Here is a 17097-nt window from a genome sequence, read left to right on the forward strand (position 1 = left end):
ATTTAACAACACAGGTACAAATAAGGTACAATAACCAGCAAGATATCTGGTGGACAGAACAATGTCAGAATGAGAACTCTAGCACCAGACCTCCTGTTTAACTCTAAACTGGGAATCTGTAAAGACTTTTTAAACGTTGGCTATGGATAAGTTATTGTACAGTAGTTTGTCACCATTCCACAGGTACTCAATTTTAAAGAGTGACATATTGAGTATCAATTTACTCGACGTAACATAACCTTCATCTTTTTTATGCCTTTGTCTGTCAGGATGCTTACCTATATCCTTATCAGCAGGGCTAAACCAAGGGAAAGCCAAAAGAGGCAGCCATCTTGAGTGCTTTAGCAGGAGGGGGCACAAACTGGGCAGGATTTGCTGCATATGCTACTAAAGTAGTTCACAGCTAATGGGAGAAGGAGATTGGGCATTTTCTCCTTTTTCCCCTTTGGTGCTCAAGGAACTTGTCTCATCATTGCCTGTCTGAGATGGGCATACTGTTCCAGAAAAAAAACAGGAAGTGAGAATAATATTTCACCAAAGTAAGGGGAAATCCAACCTTTCATAGTTGTCACAGGAATAGGCATTCCCACTGGGGAATTTCCCCTCACCCATAGGCATGTTTTGGTGTTTTTAGCCAGGGAATGTGCCATTTTCCTTTGAGTACTCCAGATCCCTGGCCTACAACTGCCATACCCTCTGCAGAGTAACAGCTATTCCTTTACTGCTTTGTGAGGCAACCAGATGCACCAATCTTAAAACTCCCCACCTGACAAGAGATTCGTAGTATCCCTGGTAGATGTAATTCTAAGCCCCTCCATTGGACATTGGACATAAAGCTGGAAATTATGTCATGGTTATATTAACCACTTCAGCCCCGGAAGGATTTGCCCTCTTAATTACCAGGCCATTTTTTGCGATATGGCACTGCGTCGTTGACAATTGCATGATCATGCGATGCGGTACTAAATTGACATCCTGTTTTTCCCCCAAATAGAGCTTTCTTTTGGTGGTATTTTGGTGGTATTTGATCACCTCTGTGGTTTTTATGTTTTTTGCTATAAACAAAGAGCGACAATTTTGAAAAAATACATATCCAAAAAAATATATAAAACTAATTTATTCATCAGTTTATATATTCTTCTACATATTTTTGGTAAATGACTGGGAACAGTAGATCTCTGTCATGTCATCTGTCAGAATGGGGATCCGCCTTGTTTACAAAGGCAGATCCCCATTCTGCCTGTGCCTGCCGGCGACCCGCAATCGCCTAGTACATCGAGTCCGCCCAACCCACGGGCACACTCCCGCAGCATGCACCGCTGGCGGCGCGTGCCTGCATGAGCCAACATACAATGACGGCAGTTCGCGCAGGGGAGCCAAGCTGCCGCAGTACAACTGCAGCGGACGGATGTTAAGCGGCTAAATGTAATCATGTTGTGCATCCTACGTTCTCTTTAGGGCACACAGAGACTGGGTTCTGTTTGCATGTGGTTGAAATTCTGCAGATTTCTCCCTTAGAATGGGATGAGCTCAAAAGAACAAATCAATCCTTCACAAGTTGTCTACACTGCTGTTTATAAAATTGAAACTCTAGGATCTTAAAGTGTTACTAAACACAGGACCCTGCATTCACTATATCTGGTCTCCCACAGTACACAAATATAAACTGCTAAATTTTCTCATCAGCAGTTAGAGCAGTCTTTTGACTTCTATCAGTGTCTGGTTAAAGCTTGCAGGAGGAGTTTTCATTCTCCCATGATTGTCCTATGTGGATGCAGGATCCCTGACCCTCTGTCTGGACAGTGCTGATTAGCCTTGTGCTGATCACATGCACTCTCCCAAGAAAAAAAAAACTCTCTAGCAATACACAGCAAACTGAGCATGTGCAGCTTGTCCCCTAGCTCTGTACTATCAGGAGATATACTGGGGACAGTGGAAGAAGGGGTGGATCAGAGGACACAGGATCAAACAGCCTTTTAACACAAAGCAGAGGATTAACCCCTTGGGTTCCACAGTATAACAAGCATGCTTTACTGCATATACAAACTGATTTTATTGTTGTGGGTTTAGTAACACTTTAATGTCAAGAATTTTGCATTGCAATGCCTGGTTGTCCAGAAAACCTCATTCTTTTCAAGGTTGACCAGAGACCCTGAATCTTCTGAGGGTTGCAGATAATGTCTGCATCTTACAACACTCAAAAAGGTTTATAGTTACATTGTCCACATGCGCTATTACAGTTAAGGAAACGCAGTAAGGAATCAAACTCTTGCAGTGACCTCAGTAAAGAACCTGTAACGATTGGGCAACCTTGCCTTATTGTACCTCATATATAAATGTATAAACCTTGCCTTATGGTACCTCATATATAAATGTATAAAATATGCCACTAGCACACCAGGATTCTTTATAGTTTGGTGTTAATGGACAAGTCCCCTTCAAAAAACTGTAACTACTGCCTTAAAAGAGAAGTATGGTGTTTGGGGTTTTTCCAGATTCATAATTACCTAGGTGAATGCAGCATTGATGCGATGCTGCATCTGTCCCCCACTGGCTCTCACACTGCAGATCACTCAGTTCTCACAGCTCCTTGAGCAGAGAGCTGGTGACTGTCAGTCACCGCTCTTTGCTCTGCCCCCCCACGCTCACTGGAGCGCGGAGCTGTGGAGGGGACGGGAGCGGCCGGCTCAGCCTCTCAGCGGCACGCTGAGAGGCTGAGCCGGGTGCCGGTCCAGGCATGTGGGCGGATCCTGACCCCAGTATCGCAATCTTGCCCAGCCAGCTCTGTAACATCAGCAAACAGCAGACTTCAGCCCGCTGTCTGATGAAAATGGGTCACAGGAGTGCAGAACAAACTGCACTCTTGTGATCCACAAAAGTACAGCCAAACAAGCTTTGGCTGTACTTCTCCTTTAATAAAGAGGACCATGAAACAAAATGTTGCATGAATTTTTCTGTTGACAATCACTTTGTATGCTTTACTGGCATTTGCTGTTTTTCCTGTTTGAGAAACACAAAGTCCACTGCAGAATGTTCTGAAGAGATTTCTTCTGGTTTACAACTGGAATACAGAAGCTTGCAGTTCATTAGGGTATACAGAAGTGATACAAAATAAAGGGTTGCAGTTTATTATAGTAAATTTGTCTGATGAAGTCTATGAAAAAAAAAAAAAAAGACTAATGCCGCGTACACACGAGCGGACTTTACGGCGGACTTTGCCCGGCGGACTGGATTTCGTCGGACAATTCGATGTGTGTGGGCTCCAGCGGACTTTGTTTTCTCAAAAGTTGGACGGACTTAGATTTTAAACTTGTTTAAAATTTATCCGTTGAAATCGAGTCCGGTCGAAAAGTCCGCTCGTCTGTATGCTAGTTCGACGGACAAAAAGGCACGCTAGGGCAGCTATTGGCTACTGGCTATGAACTTCCTTGTTTTAGTCCGGTCGTACGTCATCACGTACGAATTCGACGGACTTTGGTGGATTGTGTGTAGGCAAGTCCGTTCATTCACAAAGTCCGTCGGAAAGTACGTTGAAAAATCCGCCGGGCAAAGTCCGCCGTAAAGTCCGACCGTGTGTACGCGGCATAAGATGTGTTATGCCGCATACACACGGTTGGACTTTCCGGCAGGAAAAGTCAGACGGAATCGATTCATCGGACGTTACGATCATGTGTGGACTTTTTTTTAGAAAATTCTGACTAGAAATAGAACATGTTTTAAATCTTTCTGACGGAATCAGTTCCTATCGGGAAAATCGCTCGTCTGTATGCTGTTCCGACGGACCAAAAACGACGCATGTTCTGAAGCAAGTACGAGACGGCAACTATTGGCTACCCGCTATTGAACTTCTTTTTTCTAGTCCCGTCGTACACGTTGTACGTCACCGCGTTTTAGACGGTCGGACTTTGGTGTGATCGTGTGTAGGCAAGACAGTTTCAGCGGAACTCCGTCGGAACTCCGTGGGAAAGTCCTTCAGAGTTTATTCTGACGGAAAGACCGGTCGTGTATACGCGGCATTAGGCTTTGGGCACCTCAGGCAGAGGTAGCTAGTTAGGACTTCTATTTCACATAGAATTCATCCCTTATAATGGCGAGACCACAGAAATATTGGAAAATAATTGGGCCAGTTAGGACCAGAGAGAGTCTGTTCCAGATATTAAAGCAGAACTTTACCCATAACAGTTTGATAACAATAATGTTCTTTAACAAAATAACATACATTCCACATTAATAATTACGCTACCAAAATCAGTGTGTGCTGTAAATTGCCTCCAGCATTGCTCCTGTTTCTTCTTGCTGGAGGCTGCCATTTTGTTGAAGCCCAGAGCAGTCCCTTACCTATTGGAGACTCTTCCCCTCTCCTTGGTCTCAAAAAAATATATTTCACTTTCTGTATTTAAAATATGTACATTACCAGCCTTGACTGTATGTCTTAGACAGAGGACGAGAGCTGACAGAAGCTTTAGGCTGGGTTCACACGTATGCAAATTGGATGCGGGTTTCTCCGCATCCAATTCGCATAGCAGGAGAATGTAACTGACTTCCTATGGAGCCGGTTCACATATCTCTGTTGCGGCTGCAGAGCGCACTGCACAGAAATGTGTCTTTGGCTCCATTTCAGGGCTGAATTCAGGCATAAATTCGGCCCTGATTCGGCCCTGAAACGGGGAACAGGGGACACACAGCACTCCTGTGCGATCCGCAGCCGGTTCCATTGTGAACCCAGCCTGACAGTGCTGAAGCTCACAGGCTGCTGATGCAGATGGAGAAAGGAGAGAGAAGTAGGGAGATAAGACACTATCCTTGTAAATTTAACTTTGCCTTTAGTGGCTCTGATTTTAGGCACAGTGCCAAGAACAGAGAGCAACTGAGCATGTGCAGAGCAGGGTGAGAGAGTGTATTACTAGATTGTAAACAGTATAGACATTTTTTTTCGTAGCTATACCTGCAAACGGGACCAGTCTGATATGATCTAACAGGACCTAATGTTCTGACTAAAGTTCCACTTTAAGTATACCTATGAGGGCTCTTATAAAATTTATCGTGTAGGTAACAACATAGGGGGTGCAAGTAATTTTGTTGCAATTTCTCTAGACCTAGTAACAACAGCCCTAAAACAAGTCCTGACAGAGAAAAAAAAGTCCTGTACTGAGAAAATATGTAAGCTGCCATTGCTGAACTTTACTTTTAAAAGTGTTAGTGCCTGACTGTCATATTGATCCAAAGACTTTTTAAAAGTTTTTTTCCTGTGTTCTGGGTCTATCTTTTAGATATTGTTACATCTAATTCTTGATATAGTATGTCCAGAGGGTTGCTGAGGATGCTAGTAATCTTCCTCTGCTACAGACTAATGCCCCATACACACGGTCGGATTTTCCGATGGAAAATGTCGGTTCGGAGCGTGTTGTTGGAAATTCCGACCATGTGTGGGCTCCATCGGACATTTTCCATCGGATTTTCCGACACACAAAGTTGGAGAGCAGGAGATAAAATTTTCTGATAACAAAATCCATTGTCGGAAATTCCGATCGTGTGTACACAAATCCGACGGACAAAGTGCCATGCTCAGAATAAAGAGATGAAAGCTATTGGCCACTGCCCCGTTTATAGTCCCGACGTACATGTTTTACGTCACTGCGTTTAGAACGATCGGATTTTCCGACAACTTTGTGTGACCGTGTGTATGCAAGACAAGTTTGAGCCAACATCCGTCGGAAAAAATCCTAGGATTTTGTTGTCGGAATGTCCGAACAAAGTCCGACCGTGTGTACGCCCTATAATAGTTTTTCCTGTTTGGCCAGTCAGGTGGGTTTTTCCTTTTTGACTGGATGGACAGCTCCCTTCATGTGTTTAGCTCCAGTTTTTCCCTGCTATAGTGCCTAAAGCCTAGTACATGATTTGAAAATTGGATGAATGATCGTTTGCATTGTTTTGTGTCCTCGTTCCACGTTGAAAACAAAAATACCTAAAATGGTATGCAAATCGTGAATGACAGAGGACAACTCCCCACTTACGTAGCTTCCGTTTATGTCTAGTCTATGGTCCTACAGTGTTTTTACGATCATGCACGGATTTGCTAATTTTATTTTAATAGGATGAATACTGTACTGTTTAAACGAAAATATGATAACTAACAAGAAAGGTTTTCCAACGTGTCATTTCAAAAAATGTCATCTGAACAGTCCACATTAGTTCTTGAAAGCAGTGTACTAACAAGCAGAAAATCGAACAAGAGTTCCGAATACAGACATTTTTGTCTGATTCTTCTAATAGTGAGTACTCAGCTTTATACTCTTCATTGATCTGCTATGTCCACGATTACTACTGCATTTCAACCGTTCTTGTATCAGAGGTGACATATGACACTTTTTGGTCCAGTTTTAGTAGTTTGTTCTAATCAGTTATGTTTTAATCATATGGACTTTGTTATACCAACTTATACTTATTCTAGTTACAGTCTGTGGCTAGTACCTTTATTTTGTCTGTCTTTAGCTATCCATTTGCTTGCCGACTGACTTTATAACATATCTCCTGGATCTGTGCTATATCGAAGAGACCTTATCATTTTTTGTGTGCATTTCTCCTGTTACTCTAGGATCTTTTCTCCATCAATAAATACTTGCTTGGATTTAAAAAAAAAAGACTAGGTACAGAACATAAGTAGTATTTTAATTATATGAAATACTTGGCACATTACATGCAGATGCCTCACAGCTGGTAATCGGCCTGACCTTTAAGGGTTACGTGCCAATGAATTTGTCACAGCGGGGCAGGATAAGATTAAAGAGCCATAGCCAAAATATGAAATCTCCACTAGTAGACGTTTCCAGCATTCTACATATGAATGTCCTTGACAAGATTGTAAAGTGTTGCCCTCTATCAGGCACTCTATATTTCATATCTTGTAATATATAGCAAACAGTAAACACATATAAGAAATGCTTTGGGAAACACACACAAATTCTGACCCTCACTCTGTAGGCATAAATAGGATGGCTGCTAAAGCTGGATAAGACTAGACCACAGGCAGCGATTTGGTCTTAGTTAATTGCAGCTTCTAGGGTAATTGACTAAATTCATCTTAAAGACAGACAATGTACGATTTGTAAGGGGCTCTGACCCTTTTTGTGAAAAGCTGAAAGCAGTCCTCCCTGCAAATAAAGTAAATAAAACTTACCTGCCCACTTTGCTGAACTCCTCTGGGATGAAGCTTGCTCAAATATCTTCTGCATGTGACACTTCTGGGAGTGTTGGATACTGCAGTCCCCTGCTCGCTACAGAACACGGGGGCCAGCAGAAGGAACAATGAAAAATGGGGGCATCTGACACTCCTGGAAGTGGCACCATGCCACTATTGTGTCTTGTAATGACACAGGGGTTGGAGGATTGAACCACAGTGCAGAGTGGAGCATTAGATACCCAACACACCTGAAAATGTTTGATTTGAAAAGTCTACCAGAAGCTGTACCTCTGCTATATAGGAAGATCGGCAGAATAGATGGTGGGACAAGTAGATATAAACAGTGGTGTATGATGTTTCCTGTGGTGTATTTCTATTTTTTGTAAATTCAGTAGCAAAGCCTTACCAACTAAACAAGATCTCAAGAGTTATTTTCAGCATCTTCAAAGTATTTCAATCTCGGAGAACAGAAAAAGGGACAATATTATATTGTCTCCTGACAGTAATGGGAATCTTTAAACCCAGCAGCAGAACACTGGCTTGAAGGGTGATTGTTTTTGTAGCTCTAAGAATGCAGATTTAGGCAGCAAAATAATGTAATTTGCTTGATCTATTTTTACCAAATCAAAAAGGAAATTAGTTAGTTAGTTAGTTCCATATATATTTGGACACAGGCACAATTTCCATACTTTTGGCTCTGTATGCCACCAGAATCAAATTAAATTAAAAGGAAACAATCCCAATGAATTTGAAGTGTAGACTTTTAGCTTTAATTCAAGGGGTTGAACATAAATATCAAGTACACATTTTAGGAACTGCAACCATTTTTATACACAGTCCCTCCATTTTCAGGGGCTCAAATGTAATTATACAAATGGATAGAATCATAAATAAAATGTTAATTTTTTATATTTTGTGAAGAATCCTTTACTGGCAATGACTGCAATGAAGTCTGGAACCCATGGACATTACCAGAGACTGGGTTTCCTCCTTTCTGATGCTTTGCCAGGCTCAAACTGCAGCTGTCTTCAGTTGTTCTTTGTTTGTGGGTCTTCCTGCCTTCAGCAAATGAAATGCATACTCAATTGGGTTGAGATCAGGTGATTGAAAGGGCCATTGCAGAATTTTCCACTTCTTTCCCTTCAAAAGCTCCTGGGCTGCTTTTGCAGTTTGTTTTGGATCGTTGTCCATCTGTATTGTGGAGCATCGTCCAATCAACTTTGCTGCATTTGGCTGAATCTGGGCTGACAGTATATCTCTAAACAATGCAGAATTCACCCGGCTGATTTTGTCTTCTGTCACATCATTAATAAACACCAAAGACCCAGTGCCACTGGAAGCCAAGCATGCCCATGCCATCACACTGCCTCCACCATGTTTTACAGAGGAACGTTATGTGCTTTTGGATCATGAGCTGCTCCAGGTCCTCTCCACACTTTTTTCTTCCCGTTATTCTGGTACAGATTAATCTTAGTTTCATTCATCCAAAGAATGCTTTTCCAGAACTGACTTTTTTAGATGTTTTTTTGGCAAAGTCTAATCTGACTTCTCTATTCTTCAGGCTTATAAATGGTTTGCACCTTGTAGTGAACCCTTTGTATTTGCTCTTGTGAAGTCTTCTCCTGATTGTAGACGTTGACAATGATATGACCACCTCCTGGAGAGTATACATCACTTGTCTGGATGTTGTGAATGGGCTTTTCTTTACCATAGAGAGGATCCTGCGATCATCCACCACTGCTGTCTTCTGTGGACGTCCAGGCCTTTTTATGTTACTGAGCTCCCCAGTGCATTCTTCTTTTCTCAGATTGTACCAAACTGTTGATTTGGCCAATCCTAATGTTGCTGCTATCTCTCTGATAGATTTGTTTAGTTTTTGAAGCCTTACAATGGCCTGTTTCACTTGCATGGACAGCTCCTTTGAACAGATGAGGTTCACAGGAATAGATTTTAAATGCAAATACCACACTTAGAATCAACTTCAGACCTTTTACCTGCTTAATTGATGAAGAAATAAAGGAGTAGTAGCCCACACCTGGCCATGAAACAGCTTTTGATTTAATTGTCCAAATACTTTTGGTCCCTCCAAAAAGGGGGATGGCTATTCTTAAGAGCTGTAATTCCTAAACCCTTCCTCCGATTTGGATGTACATACCCTCAAAATAAACCTGAGTGTGCACTTTCAGGCCATTTCCATTATAAAACTATAGCTTGAATATGTTTTGGTAAAAAAACTAAAAAAAAAAAACTAAAAAAAAAAAAAAAAAAAGAAGATAGATATATATATATATATATATATATATATATATATATATATATATATATATATATATATATATATATATATATATAAACTGTATGTGCAGTGTAAGAACACATGTACCCGTTTGTTTTTTGGTCCCAGTTACGGCACATCTCTTACCAGATTTATTTAGATATACACTATTAATGAGAAAAGTTATACTGCCACTCCTTAAAGCATAACCATAGCCACATTTCCTTTCTTTTGGTTTGGATAGTGTATGGAAAGATTACAGCTCCTCTCGGAAATATGTTCACCTGCTATGTAGATTAATGCCGCATACACATCGTCGGACTTTTTGTCTACAAAAGTCCGACGGACCAAAGCCGGCTGACAATCCAATCGTGTGCGGGCTGCTCCGGACTTTCAGCTGACTTTTCCAGCCGCAAATCTGACGGACTTTAGATTTCCGCTCGTCTGTATGCTAGTCCGAAGGACAAAAACCCACACTAGGGCAGCTATTGGCTACTGGCTATCAGCTTCCTTATTTTAGTCCGGTGTACGTCATCACGTACGAATCCGTCGGACTTTTGTGTGATCGTATGTAGGCAAGTCCGTTCGTTAGAAAGTCTGCCGCAAGTCCGCCAAAAGTCCGTCGAAAGTCTGTCGGACGGGCTGTCGGACTTTTGTAGCAGAAAAGTCCGACCGTGTGTACACTGCTTTACTGTCTATCTGTCCTGGCAACCATTGTCATTGAGACAGAATATGGTAGTTAATCCAAAATTTTACAGTTGTCATCAGAAAAAGTATAGAGGTTAAACGCTCAGATAGGCTAACCTGTTGTGACATCTGTCTAAGAAGGAAATTCTTTTTGCGCTCTGTTGCACCTTTAAGACAAAGGAGGAAAAATGTACTGAATGGGACACAAACAGAGAAAATGAAACTAGCAGGGGCTTTAACCCTTTTCCTACTCTTCAAAACTAAAAAGAAAAGTTTTGACTATGCATACACTATAATGCAACAATAAAAAAAAAAAAAAAACGTACCATAGAGGTTACATTATTCATTTATTTGACGTGCTATCTAGGAATGAACTTTACATTTTGGTCTTTTTTTCCTTAGGTAATCTTCCCAAAAGAGCAGTTTGTACCCCCCATATTTCCAAAAAACATTGATACAAAGAACAAAGCTAGGGATTAAGGTTTTCTGTTAAATCACTTAGTTTTCAGATACATCAAAGTAAAAAAGTACTATTTACTCTATTTACTATTTAAAATTTTTACTGAACACGTTAGTTAGCAGCCTTGCCTTTAAACCATTAAAGCGAAAAAAAATCACATGAGTTGAAGCAGATTTGTATTGTGGTGCACTTATCTGATGGGGTTCCACTCCTACAGCTATGAAAGGTCAGGATTCTAATTGAAAGGAGACAGGGGAAAAAATTTTTTTTTTTTTTTTTTTTTAGCAAGAAAGACTATGCATGTCTTCTTGTCCTGCGCAGATTCTTTTAGAATACATTTTTAAAAGGAGCCTATAGTTTATTGATCCTAAGGTTCTGCACTTAACCACTTCAGCCCCAGAAGGTTTTACCCCCTTCCTGACCAGAGCACTTTTTACAATTTGGTACTGTGCTGCTTTAACTGGTAATTGCGCGGTCATGCAATGCTGTACCCAAACAAAATTTGTGTCCTTTTTTTCCCCACAAATAGAGCTTTCTTTTGGTTTTTTTTTTTTTTTTTTTGCGCTATAAATGAAAAAAGACCGAAGAAATGATATTTTAGGCCAAAATGTCTCGGGTTAAAAAAAAAAATTCAATAAGCGTATATTTATTGGTTTGCGCAAAAGTTATAGTGTCTACAAACTAGGGTACATTTTCTGGAATTTACGCAGCTTTTAGTTTATGACTGTCTATCTCATTTCTTGAGGTGCTAAAATGGCAGGGAAGTACAAAACCCCCCCAAATGACCCCATTTTGGAAAGTAGACACCCCAAGGAATTTGCTGAGAGGCATGTTGAGCACATTCAATATTTTATTTTGTTGTCACAAGTGATTGAAAAATGACAAAAAAAATAAATAAAATAAAATGACACAAAGTTGTCACTGAAATTATATATTGCTCAAAAATGCCATAGGCATATGTGAAATTACACCCCAAAATACATTCTGCTGCTTCTCCTGAGTACGGGATACCACGTGTGAGACTTTTTGGGAGCCTAGCCGCGTACAGGACCCAAAAACCAAGCACCGCCTTCAGGCTTTCTAAGGGCGTAAAATGGTGATTTCACTCCTCACTACCTATCACAGTTTCGGAGGCCATAATATGCCAAGATAGCACAAACCCCGCCCCCCCAAATTACCCCATTTTGGAAAGTAGTCATTCCAATCTATTTGCTGAGAGGCATGTTGAGTATTTTGCAGATCTTTTTGTCACAAAGTTTAGAAAATTGAAAAAAGAAAAAAAAAATCCTTTTCTTTCTTCATTTTCAAAAACAAATACGAGCTGCAAAATACTCACAATGCCTCTTAGCAAATACCTTGAGGTGTCTACTTTCCAAAATGGGGTCATTTGGGGGGGGGTTGTGTTATCTTGACATTTCTGGGCCTCCGAAACTGTGATAGGTAGTGAGGAGTAAAATCACCATTTTACGCCCTTAGAAATCCTGAAGGCGGTGCTTCGTTTTTGGGGTCCCGTACGCGGCTAGGCTCCCAAAAAGTCCCATGTGGTATCCCTGCACTCAGGAGAAGCGGCAGAATGTATTTTGGGGTGTAATTCAACATATACAGTATCTCACAAAAGTGAGTACACCCCTCACATTTTTGTAAATATTTTATAATATCTTTTCATGTGACAACGCTGAAGAAATGACACTTTGCTACAATGTAAAGTAGTGAGTGTACAGCTTGTATAACAGTGTACATTTGCTGTCCCCTCAAAACAACTCAACACACAGCAATTAATGTCTAAATCACTGGCAGAAAAAGTGAGTACACCCCTAAGTGAAAATATCCAAATTGGGCCCAATAAGCCATTTTCCCTCCCCGGTGTCATGTAACTCGTTAGTGTTACAAGGTCTCAGGTGTGAATGTTTAGAAGGTGTGGTAAATTTGGTGTTATTGCTCTCACTCTGTCATACTGGTCACTGTAAATTTAACATGGCACCTCATGGCAAAGAACTCTCTGAGGATCTGAAAAAAAGAATTGTTGCTCTACATAAAGATGGCCTAGGCTACAAGAAGATTGCTAAGACCCTGAAACTTAGCTGCAACACGGTGGCCAAGACCATACAGTGGTTTAACAGGACAGGTTCAACTAAGAACAGGCCTCACCATGGTCGATCCAAGAAGTTGCGTGCACTTGCTCAGCGTCATATCCAGAGGTTGTCTTTGGGAAATAGATGTATGAGAGCTGCCAGCAATGGTGCAGAGGTTGAAGGGGTGGTGGGTCAGCCTGTCAGTGCCAAGCGTGTGTGGCGCCAACCAGGTGAGGAGTACAAAGACAAGTGTGACTTGCCTACAGTCAAACATTGTGGCGGGTGTGTCATGGTCTGGGGCTGCACGAGTGCTTCCGGCACTGGGGAGCTACAGTTCATTTGAGGGAACCATGAATGCCAATATGTACTATGACATACTGAAGCAGAGCAAGATCCCTTCCCTTCAGGGACTGGCCCGGAGGACAGTTCCAACATGATAACGACCCTAAACACACCCCCAAGACGATCACTGCCTTGCTAAAGAAGCTGAGGGTAAAGGTGATGGACTGGCCAAACATGTCTCCAGACCTAATTGAGCATCTGTGGGGCATCTTCAAATGGAAGGTGAGGAGCGCAAGGTCTCTAACATCTGGAAAGTAGCAATATAGGTAGGTGACAATCACAAGAAAAGGCACCGACATCCCTGTACGTAAATGTAAAAGAGGGAGATTTTTGGCGGGATTTTATAGGTGCCAGCAAGAAAAAATAGGTAATTTCAATCCATGATAGGTATAAAAGAGTATAAGATTTTTATTGTTACATACAGGACATGATATCAGGTTTGGTAGAAGTTATGTGCACATGTACAAGAAAACATCTAGAATTCAAAACAGATGATAAAATATAATCACTCGGAGAAAGCATTGAAGTGATTGTCCCGACATGTTTCGCCACTTCTGGGCTCATCAGGGGATGCTTAAAAGACAATTAGATGTAACACTGCATAAAACCAAAACAACACACAAATAAAACCATTACATGGACTGAGGGTACAATACAAAAAATTAAAATAGTAATGGTACAATAGGATAAGCTATAAACTACCATGCCCATCATCAATCGCTCACCCAAATGAAGATCTTTTGTCTGCGCCTCAGGGTCAAGTCACGAAAAACCGTCAATGGGTAGTTCACATGGAAGGACGCCACTTGGGGCTCAAAAGGAACTTTTGGGCTGGAATTTAGCCAACAGGGTTGTGCAAAAATTAGTAATAAAGAAATGAAATGAGGTGAAGTGAGAAATAAGTCGTGTAAGTGGTGTGGGGAAGGGTGGAGGAAGGGAACTGGGGGGGATAGGGGATGACCGGGACTGAAAAGATGAGAAGGGAGTAGGGGGAAGGAGGGGGGGGTAGGGTGAAGGTGGGGTGGGATAGACGGGAAGGGAGGGGAAGGAAAAAGGGGGGAAGGGGAAGGGGGAGGAGGGTTAGGGTATGAGGAAGTGGGGAGGAAGTGTGTGTGAGGCCCCTTTCACGCGATCGGACTGCTCAGGTCCGCCTGTCAATGGATAGTTCACATGGAAGGACACCACTTGGGGCTCAAAAGGAACTTTTGGGCTGGAATTTAGCCAACAGGGTTGTGCAAAAATTAGTAATAAAGAAATGAAATGAGGTGAAGTGAGAAATAAGTCGTGTAAGTGATGTGGGGAAGGGTGGAGGAAGGGAACTGGGGGAGATAGGGGGTGACCGGGACTGAAAAGATGAGAAGGGAGGGGGAGAAGTAAGGGGGTAGGGTGAAGGTGGGGTGGGATGGACGGGAAGGGAGGGGAAGGAAAAAGGGGGGAAGGGGAGGGGGGAGGAGGGTTAGGGTATGAGGAAGTGGGGAGGAAGTGTGTCCGCCGTCAAAACTGACAGGCGGACCTGAACGGTCCGATCGTATGAAAGGGGCCTCACACACACTTCCTCCCCACTTCCTCATGCCCTAACCCTCCTCCCCCCTCCCCTTCCCCTCCCTTCCCGTCTATCCTACCCCACCTTCACCCTACCCCCCCTTCCTTCCCCCCCTCCCTTCTCATCTTTTCCGTCCCGGTCATCCCCTATCCCCCCCAGAGTTCCCTTCCTCCACCCTTCCCCACATCACTTACACGACTTATTTCTCACTTCACCTCATTTCATTTCTTTATTACTAATTTTTGCACAACCCTGTTGGCTAAATTCCAGCCCAAAAGTTCCTTTTGAGCCCGAAGTGGCATCCTTCCAGGTGAACTACCCATTGACGGTTTTTCGTGACTTGACCCTGAGGCGCAGTCGAAAGATCTTCATTTGGGTGAGCGATTGATGATGGGCATGGTAGTTGACAGCTTATCCCATTGTACCATTACTTTTTTAATTTTTTGTATTGTACCCTCAGTCCATGTAATGGTTTTATTTGTGTGTTGTTTTGGTTTTATGCAGTGTTACATCTAATTGTCTTTTAAACATCCCCTGATGAGCCCAGAAGTGGCGAAACATGTCGGGACAATCACTCCAATGCTTTCTCCGAGTGATTATATTTTATCATATGTTTTGAATTCTAGATGTATCCTTGTACATGTGCACATAACTTTTACCAAACCTGATATCATGTAACAATAAAAATCTTATAATCTTCTATACCTATCATGGATTGAAATTACCTATTTTTTTTTGCTGGCACCTATAAAGTCCCGCCAAAAATCTCCCTCTTTTATATTCTTCTCTAACATCTACTAGCTCCGTGATGTCATCATGGAGGAGTGGAAGAGGACATTGGTGGCAACCTGTGAAGCTCTGGTTAACTCGCCCAAGAGGGTTAAGGCAGTGCTGGAAAATAATGGTGGCCACACAAAATATTGACACGTTGGTCCCAATTCGGAAATTTTCACTTAGGGGTGTACTCACTTTTGTTGCCAGCGGTTTAAACATTAATGGCTGTGTGTTGAGTTATTTTGAGGGGAGGGCAAATTTACACTGTTTTACAAGCCGTACACTCACTACTTTAAATTGTAGCAAAGTGTAATTTCTTCAGTGTTGTCACATGAAAAGATATAATAAAATATTTACAAAAATGTGAGGGGTGTACTCACTTTTGTGAGATACTGTAGCTATACCTGCGTGTGTGTGAGCAATATATCATTTAGTGACAACTTTGTGTAAAAAAATAAAAATAAATAAAAAAGTAATTTTTTAAAACAACTTGACCCCATATCTGGCACACTTGCTGTGAAGATACTGTTTGAAAGTCAAGCGGCCAGAAAGCTTAATAAGAGACTCATCAACGCAGACAACTTGATCGGGAGTAAACAAGGCAGCAAACTGTTGGTTGAAGTGGTTTACGAGGGGCCGAATTTTGTAGAGCCGCTCAAATCCAGGGTCTACCTGAGGACGACAGAGTTCATTGTCATTGGAATGCATAAACCGCAAGATCTGCTCGTATCTAGCCCTGGTCATGGAAGCAGAGAACATGGGCATATAATGAATTGGGTCAGTGGACCAATATGACCGCAACTCACTTTTTTTAGTTATGCCCATGAGGAGGGATAGGCCCAGAAAGGTCTTAAATTCGGAAACCGTAATTGGTTTCCAATCTCTGGCAAGGGTCAACTGGGGATTAGCGGCGATGAATTGACCAGCATACAAATTGCTTTGGTCCACAATAGATCTATAGAGATCTTCCGTAAAAATAGCAAATAAAAATCAAGTGACGTAAAATCAACTGTTTCCACCTGAATTCTGGGTTGGCCAGTGAATGAGGGAATTACGGGCGCTGCAGAAGTGGTGGGCTTCCAATTAGGATTGGCAAATGCAGCGGGAAGGGCACTATGGGCTTGACGGGCCTGTGTTTGCCTTCTTCTTAGTGGCTGCGGGGCACTACTTGTGTTAGCCACCGCACCAGCTTAAGCTGCACTTATAGAACTCAGCACGTCACCACGTGATACTGCAGTGCTGGTTTGACTACAACCAGGGTGTACTAGGCAGTTGGTGCTTGCCAGTTTACCAGAAGGATGAGCGGCACTAGTACTGGCTCTCTGCTCCATACGAGAGCCCTGCGGTTCTTGCACCACAACAGAAGAACGGGGTCGGGTACGCCTGACCTTAGCAGGGACCACTCCATCATCAGAGTTATCTGTCAGGGTGCTGCTGCTGTCTACTGGTTCATATTCTGAGCCTGAATCTAAAGGATGGGTGACTTCCTCTTCACTCTCATCTGTCATGCTCAGCAACATGTAGGCCTCTTCACTAGTGTATCTCCGATTGGACATTGTGGCCTCTAAATTTACAGGTACAACTAGTGCGACTCACAGGCAAAAAGAGCACCCAATTGTCAGAGCCTGCTTCAATCGCTATCAAAAAACTGTTAGCATTTGCAGGGATCAGCCCCGACTCTGTGAACGCTGCAGTTAAGTGTGTTGTGTTTTGTAAGTGACCGTGATCGATTGATACTGCACTTGGGTGGGCTGGGCTGAGCGG

This window comes from Aquarana catesbeiana, linkage group LG01, assembly GCF_042186555.1.
Source record: "Aquarana catesbeiana isolate 2022-GZ linkage group LG01, ASM4218655v1, whole genome shotgun sequence".
Classification (NCBI taxonomy): Eukaryota; Metazoa; Chordata; class Amphibia; order Anura; family Ranidae; genus Aquarana; species Aquarana catesbeiana.